The 16,482-nt window shown below is 29.1% G+C and overlaps 1 long non-coding RNA gene across 2 annotated transcripts in view; it reads left to right on the top strand.

Moving 5' to 3' along the window:
• Positions 1 to 16,482, top strand: part of LOC145296010 (uncharacterized) — a 95,346-nt gene that overhangs the window by 8,154 nt on the left and 70,710 nt on the right. For both annotated transcript variants that reach the window (XR_013869938.1, XR_013869939.1), the window contains one exon: positions 11,555 to 11,633. This is a non-coding gene — a long non-coding RNA (uncharacterized LOC145296010). The remainder of the gene's footprint in view (positions 1 to 11,554; positions 11,634 to 16,482) is intronic.

The following is a 16,482-nucleotide window of genomic DNA, read 5'->3' as shown; positions in this document are numbered from 1 at the left end:
TATATATATACATATATATATATATATATATATATTCTTTGCCTGACGATTTCTTACCGAATATAAAACAGGGACAGTCTTGTGTCATATATAGTTTCCCTATTTACTATTTAGATCTACTTACGTGTTTAGCTCTGTTGAAGCAAGTTATGAAAATCATTGTATAAATAATATATATATATGTATGCATATATATATATATCTGTATATAAATGTGTATATATTAATATCTACACACACAAACACACATACATATATGTAGTCATATATATATATATATATATAAGTATATATATTATTACAATGGAAAATTAAGCAACTATTTTGACATATGTTTTATATTAGCTCAAAATATTCGGCATATAAATAATTGTCATTTCGAAATTGTTATATAATATCTTTGATTGATTTATATGTATAGCCATTTACTTAAAATATGTATGAGTAGATAATAATCAATATTTTAATTCTTCTTTTTCCTTTAATCTATTACACTTAGTTAATTATGCATCTAAATATGAATCAGTTGAATTAACTGTTTTTATATAAAAAGTAAAAATAGGTAATATTTCGCTATTATTAAATTCTTGTTATTACTATAAAAATTATATTCTTCATAGAAATCTATACCACAAAGCACGTTAGGGCATAGAGTTTTATTGAGATTGAATATAAACAATCAATTACTTAGCCCGAACAATATAACCGTAACTTACACTAACACAGGCATACACTGATATATATATATATTTAGATATAATATATTCGTGTATACGTATGTATATATATATATATATATATATATATATATATATTTATATATATATATATATATGCAACAATACAAATACATCTATTATATTCCTATTAGAATATATCGAGATAATATAGAGTTCAATGCATAGATTAATAAAGAGATAAAATTCGATAAAAAAGTTTTATAAACACACACACATGCATATATATATAATATATAATTATATATATATATGAATATATATGTCATATATATACAAATATATTCATATGTATGTGCATACATATATATATATACATATATATATATATATATATATATATATATATATATATATATATATATATATACACGTTACGTCCCAGAAATTTTAGCGATGAAAAACGTTTATTTCTAGATGAAACTATTTAAATAGTGTGTTGTAAGGCTGTGATAACGGCATATTATTCTCATTATTTTTACTCTCGAGTAATTATCCGTTAATATCTTATATGTTTTTATATAGACTGATGTGGAGATTGATTGACTTGTCTTACTATATCGGATATATACTTGAGAGTCAAAAGAATGAAAAGAATATTCCGTTGTCACAGACCTAGTTATTAGATGTGAGAAATAATTAAAGTCAGTCAACTATTCAGATATCAACTTCCTGCAATCAATTAAAAAACAAAAACACAACTTTCACTGTATAATAAAAATGCCGCTGTGCGATTTTTTATTTAAGTTATGAGAACTGATTATGAAAAAATCATACACGAAGAATTATATTATTCACGCAATTCTATAAAATTTATGTGCATAGGTTCGTAACAATACTAGATAAATAACGACTGTCAACACTGGCAAACATAAGGGTGTTTCTTTTATTTTAAATAATTATTTTACAGGCTATATATATATATATATATATATATATATATATATATATATGTATATATATATATATATATATATATATATATATAGAAAGAGAGAGAGAGAAAGAGAGAGAGAGAGAAAGAGAGAGAGATATTCATACTAGATGGGCGCGCAGCGTTGCCCAGTCATAAGATACGCTTAAATAAGATATTTTAATGTATGCAAATTTTGTATTTATTATTATAAAACCAATTCTTTATTGATTATTATATTATACTCTATATGTCGTAGTGTCCCCCGCTTATATTCATTATGCAGATTTGGTATTTATTATTATATAGTCAGTAATTTATTGATTATTACATTGTATCATATATATATATATATATATATATATATATATATATATATATATATATATATATATATATATATATATATACCGAGACTAGTGTTTAAACTGTTTGGGAATCATCAGTGCAGGGTGCCACAATTAACGCCAGTTGAGATATTCGAACCCTGGCAACAGTGTTTTTATTAGCCCGAAAAGAACCCCTGGGGCACACCCAAGACTTATCGCGAAGTATAGACAAACAAGAGTATAGAGAAATCAGTTAGTTACAACTTTTCAGAAAGTTTTATAAAAATTCGAGGGGTCCATTTTTTTTTCTTATTAAGCACAAAATGTCAATTTTAGCCATTCAAACCGGAAAGACGCCCCCTAGCTGGGGCAACCAGAGTTTTCTCGGAAAATCCGCACTGTTATTTTTTTTTACTTATATCAGGTTTAATGTCTATGCAAATTTTCAACAAATTCCAAGGCGTAGTTATAGAAAAAAAGTGCTAGCAGACGAACGGACAAGGGTGAATTTACAGGTCCACGCTCCTTTTTTGGGGGATCAACAAATATGTTTTCGGTGCTTAAAATAAAATTTTGATAGTGTTATGACTTCCATTGTTGTTTAAATCGTGTAAGATGCTGTACCAATCAACACGTATATATATATATATATATATATATATATATATATATATATATATATATATATATATATATATATATTTATATATATCAAGATTGTCAAATTTCAAATCTGATGGACAGATCATAAACTCAGTGGAATTCATAACAAGGCAATAGCATCAACTGATTAAGTTTTCGTTCTTTTCTGGTTACGTTTCTTATATATTCCAAAATCATTCAGATTAATGATGAATAAATTGGCAGAGGCATCATGATAAAACCGTTAATCAGATTGCACACCATCGCTAATATCGCATGAAAGAAAAAAACAGGCGATTAAAAAATCAGCAATTATTTCTCCTTTATCAGAAACATTACTCATGGAATGTGACAAGTAACAGACTTAATAAGGAAAAGCGATTTTTTTGTATTGGTAAGTGGGGATAGGGTAGTATAAAATCCCATGTGAAATCAATTGATGTAGTTTCCAAAAAGCTTTAAAATAGGTGCTCCGATAATATTAAATACTGAATAAAACTACATGGTATACACCCTCTTTTCGTATTTATATATTTTTGTAATTTAATTTTAAATAAAATTTACCAGTATTTAATAAAAAGGAGTAAGTTTCAATTCAAAATGTATTTAGAATATGGACCATGCTGAAATAATAACGTTATTATTAAGAAACACATTCTTATTATAAGGAGGTTCGGGCGTTTAGTAACTCTTTTGCACATTCACCTATCATTTAAAAAAAAAACAATTAAAACTTGAATTTATTTTGAAATTTCTATCAAAACTTTTATAAGGTACGTATTCTGCATAATTATTCCAAATGTTTGTTATTTTTTTAAATTTTACTATTAAAAATAATTAAAACATATCAGCTGTTCGATTAATTGTATAAAAAAATCAAATTATATTTCATATCAAGATAAGGCAAGAAATAGTGTTAATTAGCTAAATATATCAATTATCGAACGTTATTTTGTATTACGATATAAATTATTTTTGAAATGAAAAAGATACATTTTAATAAAACCGAATTTTATTAGAATTGAATTCCCTTTCAATGAAAGAAATTGTGTTATGTTTGGAAAATAAAATAAACCTAACGACAGAAAGAATTTCCATGAAAGGAGTTTATTTCCAAGGGTCTACTGCTTATGGAACACATTAGCACTGGACAGTTTCCCTGTAAAATATAACATTATCAATTCTAATATTGAAAAGAAAATACTAATCATAAACCATTCTCACTAGTAAATAGATTGTAATCATTTCATGCATCATCTTCAATCCTTTCATAATATTCGTCACCATTCCAAAACAACCCATCTATCGCGTTTACCTTTAAAATGGAAATGATATTGCGCAACTTATTAGTTGAAAGTTGAGATTGTTTTCATTTAATTTATCTTAAATACAAAGTGCATTGTATAAATATATAAATACTTTTGAAAAATTAAAAATCCCAAGTAATATTACTGGCTGTCTCTTCTAAATAAAGAATTTTCATATATTTAGATATGTACATGAACAACATGAATTCATAAACTAATTAACCGATCATTATGAATTTCATTTTCTTTATTACGTTCTATGCAAAGACGGTATAATTAATTGCGAGGCTTTGTAAAAATTAAGATCATCCCGAATTTTTATTTATTTTACTTGTGGACTATTTTCAGCATCTTCAAAGTTTTTGTTTCGCAACATTTCGGCCAACTATTTCTCTGGCCTTGTTCAGGTAGTTAACCTCGACGGGATAGGAATGCTGCGTCTCCATTCTAAGGAATTACTGCCTTCCATAGTTGCTGCTGTCTCATCACGTTTTGGCCAACTTCTTCTCTGGCCTGCTTTGGGTAGAATTAAAACCGCTATCTTCAAACAATGCTCACCTAGAACGGTACAGATTCAACACCACTTTCCACTGCGCCAGGGGCCCCCAATAGGATAATAGTCCGCAAATAAAATAAAAAAAATGTACATATTACTTATTTCAATGGATTCCAATAATAAAATCATATATAATCCCGAATTGGTTAAATTTTAACAATAGATTTTAGGCTTTAATTAATAAATTTCCCGAAACTTTCAAGTTATATAGAACGCTGCTTAGGATATTGAAAAATAACAATAAAAACCGACCTCTTATTTAAAAGTTCAAATATTCAATTCAAGCAAAGTCATAAGCCTTTGATTAAGCAAGATGTCTTGAACTTAAACGGCTCTGTAAAAAACCCATTTACGATATGTAGTCGTATATATAAATAATAAAATACACATTTTATTTATTTTAACAAAATAATCATAATCCGCATTGTTGAAGTTTTTTTTTTTTCAAATTTAAATATATCTATACTACATGTTCCTTATTTAAATCAGCGTAAATCGGGCAAATAAAGATGAGTCGATATTTCCATTCTTTGCAATGTTTGCATTTCGTCGAGGACGATATGAGAACATGTTTTCTTTTATTTTTCAAGGGACATTTGTCGCTGAGAGTTGACTTCAGTTAAAATAATGTTTGCTTATTTTATAGTTTTCTATATGTTTTTATTCAAACAATGTATTTTCGTTTTCGTCTACACATATTCTATCTATCTCCTCCTCGTTCTCGCTCTCTCACTTTCTTCTCTCTTTCTCTCTTTCTCTCTCTCTCTCTCTCTCTATCTCTATCTCTATCTCTCTCCCAGTCTCTGCTCTGTCCTCTCTGTCTGTGTGTGTATATATATATATATATATATATATATATATATATATATATATATATATATATATATATATATATATGTATGTGTGTTTGTGAACGTGTATGTCTGTGTGTCTGTGTGTGGACATTTCCCTACGCAATAACTCTGTAAATTTTTAGTCTACAGACTCGAAATTTGATATACAGGAAACTAAGACTCGAGAAAGCCTGTGTGATTGGTTTTCGGTCCGAAATTTGGCTGTTAAAGGGTCAAATTTCAACGATTTGACATTAAAGAACTCTACCGAACTCCTCCGCCAATTTTAGGTTTCAACACTTGAAATTTCAGATATAGGTTCCTTGGACATGGATCTAATTAATAACTTGACTTGAGCCCAAAACAATAACTATTAAGGAGTCATAGTAGGGATCAAAGTTTTAAAAAATTGATCTTTTTTTATTTTTGCTCAACATACACATCCAAACACCCGGGCAACGCCCCGCACCCATGCTAGTATTTATATAATAAGTGAAATTGTCTATCTGTGTGGGTGTGTCTTTGTGTGTATATTTCCCTACAAAACTACTGTCAATTTTCAGTCTACAAGACCCGAGATTTGACATAAGGGGTATTGAGCTTTGGAAACACCTTTTTCATTGGTTCTTGGCTAGAGAATTGGCTGTAAAGGGTCCAAAGTCCACGAATGTGACCTTTGAAAACTCTACTAAACTCCTCCGCTAATTTTGGGGTCTAAACACTTGAAATTTTAGATCTAGGTTACTTGGACATGGATCAAACTTTTTAATTTGATTTCACCCGAAAACAATACAAGTGTGAAGGGGTCAAAATTGGGGTTAAAAGTAAAAAAGAAAAATGATCCCTGCGGTTTCTTCCACATTACTCAGCCAATTTTTGGTCTAAACATTTAAAATTTTACATTAAGTATATTCACGCATAGGATAAGCTTTTAAAATTGGGGTTTGGCCGAAAATTCGAAAGATTTCATCTTTTGGTCTCTAGCAGATAACTCAGCCAATTTTAGGTCTAAATATTTGAAATTTTACATAAAGGGTATTAAGACATGCAGCAAGTATTTTAATCAGGGATAAAATTTGGCTTATAAGTTGAAGCTAAAGTTGAAAAGTTGACCTTTACAGACTGTTACCTTGTTTAAACTTGTTTTTCTTGTTTTATTTATGTATTTGTACTTATTTGTATCTACTTTCCTGTCCTATACGGCACCCCCCATGCTACAAAGGAAACTAGAGATAAAAAACAAAACAAAATGCCTGGAATTATTTTTTCTCTATTAGAGTAGATAAAGTTAGGACTTTTAAATAATAAACAAATAATAATAATAATAAATAGACACGTGTTGGAAACATCAACGAAAACGGGTCGATATGTCGTCGGCCATAACTGTCTGGCATGGGTCGCATTTCTTGGCCGTTTGCAAAACATTTTGTTTGGTAGCCGGCTTCTACTTATGTTGGGCAGGGGTAAATTTGAGAATTCTAAAAGTTGTGTGTTATCGAAATATTTTCCACGCGTTGGAGAGTTTTGGGATTTTTGCCTGAAGGGATTTATCACTGAAAACCCTTCTTTTTCCGAAACTAAAAAGATTATAATGGAGCTTATTTAGAATATATATATATATATATATATATATATATATATATATATATATATATATATATATATATATATATATAATAGCATGAGTGCCAGGCGATGCCCGGGAGAGAGTTGTATGCTGAACAAAAAAAATAAACACACAAAAAACGGTCAATTTATTTTTCAATTGACCCCTATTGTGACCCCTTAATATTTATTGTTTAGGGTTCAAATCGAGTTATTAAGTTAGATTCATGTCCAAAGAACCTATATCTAAACTTTCAAGTGTTTAGAATAAAAATTCTCGGAGGAGTTTTGTAGAGTTCTTAATGGTCAAATCGTTAAACTTTGACCCCTTAACAGCCAAATTTCTTGCCGAAAAAGATTAAATAGATTTTCCCAAATCTCAGTACTCCGTATATCAAATTTCGAGTCTGTAGACTAAAAATTGACAGAGTTGTTGCGTAGGGAAATGTACACAGACACACAGACAGACACACAGACAGATACACAGACACGTTCACCTTTTATAGATATCTAGATAGATAGATAGCTTTGTTTAACAGAAAATATATACGTATACATAAATATATATTGAAACAATTTTGTATTTACTATAAAATTTTTAGAAAATATTATGCAAGCATAATTCATGTAGAATATCTGCATGAATATAATTACAGGTAATAGTTAACTAAATATGATTATTCCATGAAAACCCGAAGCAACTAATAGGAAATTAATTAAAATTAATGTTTAAAAGAATATGCGAATTAGCTAGATCGTTTGCTAAATGACTTCAATTCTACAACCAAGATATAAGAAATCTGCATTTTCTTTTTAAATAAATAGAAAAGAGGGGTTTAATATGGATATCGATACACACAAAAAAAAACGAATTCATAGGAGTATAGAAGATATATAAATATATATATACATATATATATATATATATATATATATATATATATATATATATATATATATACAAAATTTTACAAATATATATTATGTATAATATAAAATAAAAATCTTGTTGTTGAATATTTATTTAAATTTTCAAAAAGAAAATCTTATACAACTGTTGGGAAGGTATACAAAATTTTGATTATTAGACAAGGAGTACAAACAAGCAAGAAACTCCTCATTACATTGAGTTTCGAAAAATGCAGTTCTTCTCATCACAGTTAAGAAGTTTGCAAAAAAATACAATAAATTTTGCAGGCTAATATATTAAGTGAACCAACAATATGAGCTCGTTATAAATAGAGAGAAAGGGAGAGGGTATTTATAGACTGCCGATTCCCGACGAAATTGAAACGCAAGCAATTTACATCCATGACTATTTAACTTTCTCTACTCACGTATTGAGCATTATTGAATAGCTACTGTAAATTAGTGCTTAAAATAGTATATCTACCCATTAAAAATCAGGAAATAATCATCTATATTGATATCTATAAAAGTGAAAGCGTCTGTCTGTGTGTCTGTGTGCATTTCCCTACGCAATAACTCTGTCGCTTTTTAGTCTACAGACTCGAAATTTGATATACAGGGTACTGTGATTTAGGAAAATCTATGTGATCGGTTTTCGGCCAGAAGTTTTGCTATAAAGGGGTAAAAATCTTTACCAAACTCCTCCGAGAATTTTTATTCTAAACACTTGAAATTTTAGATATAGGTTCCTTGGACATGGATCTAACTTAATAACTTGATTTGAGCCCAAAACAATAAATGTTAAGGGGTCAAATTTTAAAAAAATCTACCCTTTTTTTTTTTGCTCTGCATACACCTCAAAACACCCGGGCAACGCCTGGCACCCATGCTAGTATATATATATATATATATATATATATATATATATATATATATATATATATATATATATATATATATATATGTAAAATTATCTTTAATTAGTAAAGGTTTTTACTTAAAGAATAAATTTGTTACATTTTAAGTACGAAACCATAATTTGAAAGTAAAGCTTGCAGGCCAGGCAGTGATAAAAAGTATGCAATTGGTAATATACTGAAAATCTTATTCAAGATTTATTAGCTAAAAGCTTATTTTACGGATTATTTGTACCGAATTACATTGGATTTGTCAAAAATATTTTTAAAATCATATTTCTTTTTCTCCCCTTCTTTCCCTTACTCTCTCTCTCTCTTTCTTTTCTCTCTTTTACTCTCTCCCTATTTATCATCTTTTCTGTCTCTCATATCGACCGAAATATAGGCTGGGAATCTGGAAATAATGCGACTGGTGTCAAAAAATATATTTCAAATTTATGTACTGATGCCACCAGATCAGGCGGTTTGAAGATACGGAATCCTTATCAAATATTTTTGCAATTGGATTATTGTATTGCAAGACTCAATGAAATTTTACAACGTCAAAAACAAAACAAGAATTCCCCTCTACAAAACAACCACATCAAACATTATGAATTTGAAGATATAAAGAACTTGAATTATAAAGCATATTTTCCAAAATTACTTAATCTGGCATTAAATAACTCGAAAAAGATTCATACGTCATAAAACAAAAACAACACAAAAAGATAGGAATAATATTTGAAGATATAAAAAAAAAACTTGAATCATAACAACTTTATACTAAAATTACTGGATTCAGCATAAAATAGGCCTAAATGGTGTGGTAAGCCGTAAAACAAACACAACGAAACAGTAAGTGTCAGGTGACGACATCCTCATATGATTCGAAATGATGAAGACAATTGTCAGAATTTAATTACTTAAGAAATATTTTTTTACAATAGGTTTTAAAATGACTGTGAATTTGCCTGCTGGATAATAGCCCCGTGATAATATATTTTGCAGGCGGGAAGTTGGATGGGAAATTGTTGCTTCATTGAAGTTCTATTTAGTATCAGTTAAACCGATAAACAAAAATAACCCCTTAACTTGTTGTAAATTGTTGTGTTTTACAGGGAATATTGTATTTATTTGCTTCCCCACCAAAGCAAATTAGGCACAAGGCCGTTTAAAATGTGGGGTAGGGAATATTTTATCGGGGAACCCCAGATTTTGGAGTTCAGTAGATTTAGTAGAGCCGAATATACAGAATACGCAACTGCCGAAGAAAATATCTGTTTGTTTTTTGTTTGTTTTTTTGTTTTTTTTTTGCACTCATATTTTAACCTCTTAAGTTTAATGCTTCTATCATATACTATTCTGTAAGAATAGTGCCAACCTCCCCGATGATGTCTACGTCTTTTATAACACCCCGGCATCAGTCTTGGCTAGTCGTTGAAGCTTAAGGTGATTGTGAGCAGGTGCATTGGCATGGTGAAACATGAGGTAAAAAATCTGGGAAAAATACAATGGTTGAAGGAAACCATAAAATATTTCTAAGGCAGCTTATAAGATACACTCATTTTAAGATGCCGAGAAATAACTGAAGATAATCAACATAATCAAGTTTTTTTTTTATTTGTAGCAAACATTAATTCATATTTTATATACAAGGTGTCCAAAAATTATCTGACGCATTTGTTGTTAAAAAAAAATTAAATAACATTTTAATAAAAGAAAATATTTTTCCATTTTCTTTTTTTTTTTTTTTGTTAAGTTCGTAGAATGCAATTTTATTTAACTTAGACTAAACGATTAAGTCGAATAGATGTTTCCTATCATTGCTAACACACGATTGTAGACGTTCTGGAAAGTTTTCAATAACTTGGTTGATCATTTCTGGTAGAACAGTAGAAATTTCAGAACAAATAGCGCATTTTATTTCTTCAAGAGATCCAGAGTGGTGGCTGAATACATTTGACTTCAAATATCCCCAACGAGAAATAAAATTCAAGGGTTTAGATCAGGCGATTTTGCGAGCCAACAAATATCACCACGCATCAAATGATTCGGGAACACTTCTTTAAAAAGGTATATGGAAAAAAAGATATAAATTAATTTGGACATAATTAAAATAAAATCGTACATTTAAAAAGCAAAAAAAAAAAAAAATTAATTGTTATTTAATTTTTTTACCTAAAAATATGTCAGATCATTTTAGAAAACCCTGTATTAATGAACAACAAATTGCCATATCCGAAAGCAACTTGAGGATAAGAACTGATGTAATATTCAGTTGTATGATAGAACACTTCAACGGGAGAATTAAAAAAAAAAAAACAAAATGGGACAAGAGGACGGCACAATAAAAATGTATTTATAATTTGAACAAGAACATATCATAGTCTTCACATAAACAGTCCACTGGTAATATGTTCCACATAAGGGAAGATCTTGCGAAAAAAAAATCCTGCTCTTGGAAGTTCCGTTTTGTTTGCGATACGCAGAGGAAGGGGGTAGAGTTCTCGGAGTGACTGTGCATAGTGAGAAATATAGATTTGATCTGGAAAAAACTAGCAACGTCTCTTCTGTCATAAAGTTGTTGTAAAAGTAAGAGATTATCTCTCACTAGATTGTGAAGTCGGTTTTGTAATCTCTCTTAGCAGAAAAGAGGATAATGTTTGACAACTCCCCAGATGTGGCAACAGTAGCCCATATTAAGCCGTGTTTGACTCTATTATCGATAGAATATAAGAGGCGGCGTGTACATTTCCAAGCGGTAGAATGAGCTAACCATTTTTTTTATAACGGATTTCATGTAATTTTTCTATTTTTATTTTAGAATAAAGATCTGTCATATGGGCTGTCAAGAGTCAGAGAATTCTGATGTCACCGGAGGATGCTAGAGGTGTGAGTTAAAGGTGAGAAGCTTATTTGTGAAAAAATACATTTCTGTGGTAATTTGTTTTGTAGTTTTCCGCCAATAAAACACCAAATATATTTTACAAATGATTTAACTATTAATATTCTGTCCTCATGATAAAATGTCAAGAGTCAATATATCCTCGTTTGGGGAGAATGCGATACATGTACGTTTCTCCATAATGATATCATACTTCAATGAATTAGAACCTCCTTTTTATAGGAAAGTAAATGCTCTCGTCTTATGGGGCATATTTTTATTTGTTTCAACACATAATTCATATCCATTACATCCTATATTAGGAGAGATTATACTCTAAGTTTCTTTTTACATAATAACTAGGGCTGTGACAACGGTATATTCGTTTCATTGTTTTGACTCTTGAGTAGATATCCGTTAATATCTTATATGTTCTTATATAGACTGATGTGGTTCTCGATTGATTAACTGTGTCTAATTGTGTCGGATATATACTTGAGAGTCCAAAGAATGAAAAGAATATTCTGTTGTCATAACTCTAATTATAACATCTTCAAAGATTAACTTTTTTAAAATGGCGAGGGGGTAACGAGTATCTGCTCTATTTGCATATCACGTTATCGCGTATAAACTCTCCTATATGTCCTAAATGTTTGGAGGCATAGAGTAATACACATAGGTTCTTCGTAATACCATATTTATAACCATTATCTACTTTGGGTCAATTGTGTATATGTTTATTATCATGATATTATCACCTGATGGTTGCAAAAAAAAAAAATACAACCTGGGGAGTTTTTCTCTTTCTATATTGATTTGATGATAGAATTAATTTCGAATCTTCTAATTCTTACATACATAAATACGTACACACATGTACACACGAGCACGCACGCGCGCACACACACACACACATAATTTTACAGAAAACCAGAAATACATTGGTACCGTTGGTTGCAAATTCGATATAATAAAATGACGACTGCATGTCGTTGCTTGTTTTTTCCAAATAGTAATATATTTATTTGTATTTTTTTTATTTATAACCATTTATACAGGGTGACCCCATAGAAAACAGAGGACATTCAATTGTTTTTCTGAGCATTTTACAGCCAACGGAGAAAGAAAGGCCAAAGACCCTAGTGTTTTGATGTGATGTTTTGAATATAATAAACTAGTTAGGACCAAAGTTTCATTTCATCCAAACAAAAGACAGAAACGGGGCCTAATTATAGTTGGGGCCCGTTTTTGGGGGGGTCATCCTGTATCTACATTCAACAATGTTTTATGTGTTTTCTGAACGTATCTATTTTTAATTTTTAGAGATTTTCGGTGTATTGATTAGAAGGTTTGGGGAAAATCTTGGTGCAAAAATATATTTCGCTGATTTAAATTACACGATTTCTTTTTTATTTGAATGTAAAAAAAATAATGATATTTTTAAAGGGACACTATTCTTGCAATTTCATATTTTCTCAAAAGTTGGCAATTTGTTGGGAACTTTAAGGTTGTAAAACGTGTATACACACAGTATACTTTTTTATGTTTATATAAATATATCAAATCATAATAATTTTATAGAATATTATTTTAGTATTTGTCTCATCCTTATACGCGTTAACATTTTATTTTAGCAAACATTCTATATATTATTGTAAGAATCCGTTTATATTGAAATGATTTAGAAAATTGCAATTTTTTCTTTATTAATTTTTAAATCCAAATAAATATGTTGTTTATACACCAACGTTTATATTATTTTATTAAATATGTCCTGTTCATTTGAATATATAGTTTCACTTACCATATGCCTTTGCATGGACAAATACACTTATATTTTATACAAGTATGCTGATGTGTATACGCACGCCTTTGACTAAAATAAATGCATGTATAAAAAACTCTTTTATTTGGATATATTTTATTGATGCGTTCTTTTAGTTTATTAATAAAGTAGGTCGAAATAAATTGTTCATATTTTCTAGTATAAGAATCTATATACAATTCTACTATTACGTTTTTATCTTAAATAAAAAAAATGGATTTTCACTTAATTTTTCTGTATAAATATATTACTGAAAATTTATATATATTTTATGAGTTTTAATTTTTCCTTGTATGTCTGATCTCGAATAATAGCAATTCTATTCTAACTACTTGAAAAGAAATTATTCGTGAATTTAAATTGTGACAGCTAAAAGTTGTTTTGTTATGTAGCTTATAAATTGTAGTCGTTTTCCATATCATATCTATTTATTTGCTATCAATTGCTTAAATTTCTAATAATTTCGTGCCTGTTAAGGATCCCTGAAAATGGAACGGGGTAGATAAAAAGAAACTATATTCTCCAGCCTCTACACAGTCATTCCTTTGAAACGCGAGAAATATTATATCATAAACCCATAAACAGCCTGAATAGAACTGTTTAAATGTGATTATTGTGGACTGGAAAGCATGCATACAAGGACGACACGCACTCGTTACACTGGAAAAAAAGAAATCACACACAGAAATTACATAAAAACTTAAATTTGCAAATTATTTATTTACATTTAAAAGACCTTCAAAATACCTAGAATCCTAAACATGCAAGCAGTAACTAGAACTTAGGAAATATATACATAAAAATATAGCAACACGTATAATCTTTCCGCTTTAAGTGTAACAATTTAAATTTATTAACAATTTCACTTCCAGAAGCTAGAATATAATTCGTATGAGTCGAGTTTATATACCCGAAAAAAATTTAAACACACACACGCACATATATACATACATACATACATACATGCATGCATAATACATACATACATACATACATACATACAAAATACTCTCTCAATTTTCAGTCTACAGACTCGACATTTATAACGGATATTGAGATTTGGAAAAATCTGTTTAATTGGTTTTCGGCCAAAAATTTGGCTATCGAGAGGTCACAGTTCAACGATTTTTTCTTTTGAAAACTCTAACAAACTCCTCCGCCAATTTTGGGTCTAAACATTTACAATTTTAAATATGGGTATTTTAGATCAATCTTTTTGATTGGATTTAATCCCAAAACTATAAAGGTTAAGGGATCAAAATTGGGATCACAGTTTAAAAAAAATTGACCTCTGCGGTCTCTCGCAAATTACTCGGCCAATGTTTGGTCTAAACATTTGAAATTTTACATAACGTGTATTCAGACAAAGGGCAAGCTTTTTAATCGATTTTTGGCTGAAAATTTGGCTGTCAAGGGGTTAAAGGAAAAAAAAATTGACTTTTGCGGCCGCTTACAAACTATTCAGCCAATTTTTGGTGTAAAAATTTGAAATTGTACATAAAGTGTATTCAAACATGCAGCAAGTTTAATCAGTTTTGGGGCAAAAAGCTTGCAGCCAAGAGATCAAAATTGAAAAATTGACCTTTGAAGACTCTACCAAACGTGTCCGCCAATTTTGGGTCTAAACACTTGAAATTTTATATTAATTTGGACATTTATCAAACTTTTTGATATATACATACATATGCGCATAAAGGTGTTAACAGTGCATAGCGCCCGAGTTAAGCCGGGGGGAAGTGCTTGTAAAAGCACATTTCAAAGTATAAATCTAAATTTTAAATTTCAATAAAACAACTAAAAGTAGAATTATGAAGAGATTTAAATAATATAAAATAATTATTGATGTTGTTCCAAAATGCTTCATTAGTAAACTTTAAAATGTTTTAATATAATATATATAAATAAAAAAAATGAAATAGATTTTTTTATATGTGCATATTATATATTCGATAGGGGCGTGCGTAGACCAAGGAATATATTTGTATAAAAATATGTGTGTATATGCGTGTGCACAGTCATATAGGAGGTTAACATATACAAAAAAATTAAAAACAATAAATAAAATATAAAGAAATATATACGTTGGTTCATACGCGTATATTTATTTAGATCATGAAAGTAATAAATGAAAATATAAAGATCTTTAAAATACAATTATTAAATGGATTCTCAGAATATTAAATAATAATATAATTAAATATAATTATAATATATATATATATATATACATATATATACATACATGAATATATATATATATATATATATATATATATATATATATATATATATATACGTATATATATATAAACACACACACACACATATCTATAATCTGTGTGTGTGTCTGGTCACGAATAGGCGCCTATTTGGTTGACTATTATAGAATACCGATTACATATAATGATAAAAGATGTATCGAGACACAGGAATGGGTAATTTTGATCTGGCATAATGAGTATTCATTAAAATTGTGAGGTCTACGTACGCACTTGGTCCACAAAGTATGGAAATAAAAAAATTAAAGATTAAAAAAAAACGTTTATAAGTGTTTTTGATATAGATATACATAATAATACTTTGATAAGTATGTTTTAACTTAAATAGGGATGGTATAATAAGATTTGGGGGTCTGCGTTCGCATCTGGCCTTCATAGAATGGAAATAGGCACAGACTTTAAGAAATACTTTTCATATCTATCTGCGTAAGTATGCTTTGATAATTATGTTTCAGTTTGAAGAAATATGGTATAATAAAATTATGGGATGTTCGTTCGAACCTGACCTCCATAGAATGGAAATATGTCACAAAGTTTAACAAATTTTTTTTAATAAAGATCCACAGAATATTGTGATGAGTGTTTCAGTGTCAACAGATATGGTATAACAAATTATGGGGTTTATCTATTTTATTTTTACTTTCATCATATTTTGCTTTGGTTTTGATACCCCCAAATTCGAAGCTATCTCTTTACAACCCTTCCTTTTCATAACCTATCATACTTTCATAAATCAGAGTCCATTTTCTGTAGGCTATTTTTAA

The sequence above is a fragment of the Euprymna scolopes genome, chromosome 16 (assembly GCF_053919585.1).
Source record: "Euprymna scolopes isolate OS-2025 chromosome 16, ASM5391958v1, whole genome shotgun sequence".
Lineage (NCBI taxonomy): Eukaryota > Metazoa > Mollusca > Cephalopoda > Sepiida > Sepiolidae > Euprymna > Euprymna scolopes.
This window is presented reverse-complemented; position numbering and strand designations above follow the sequence as displayed.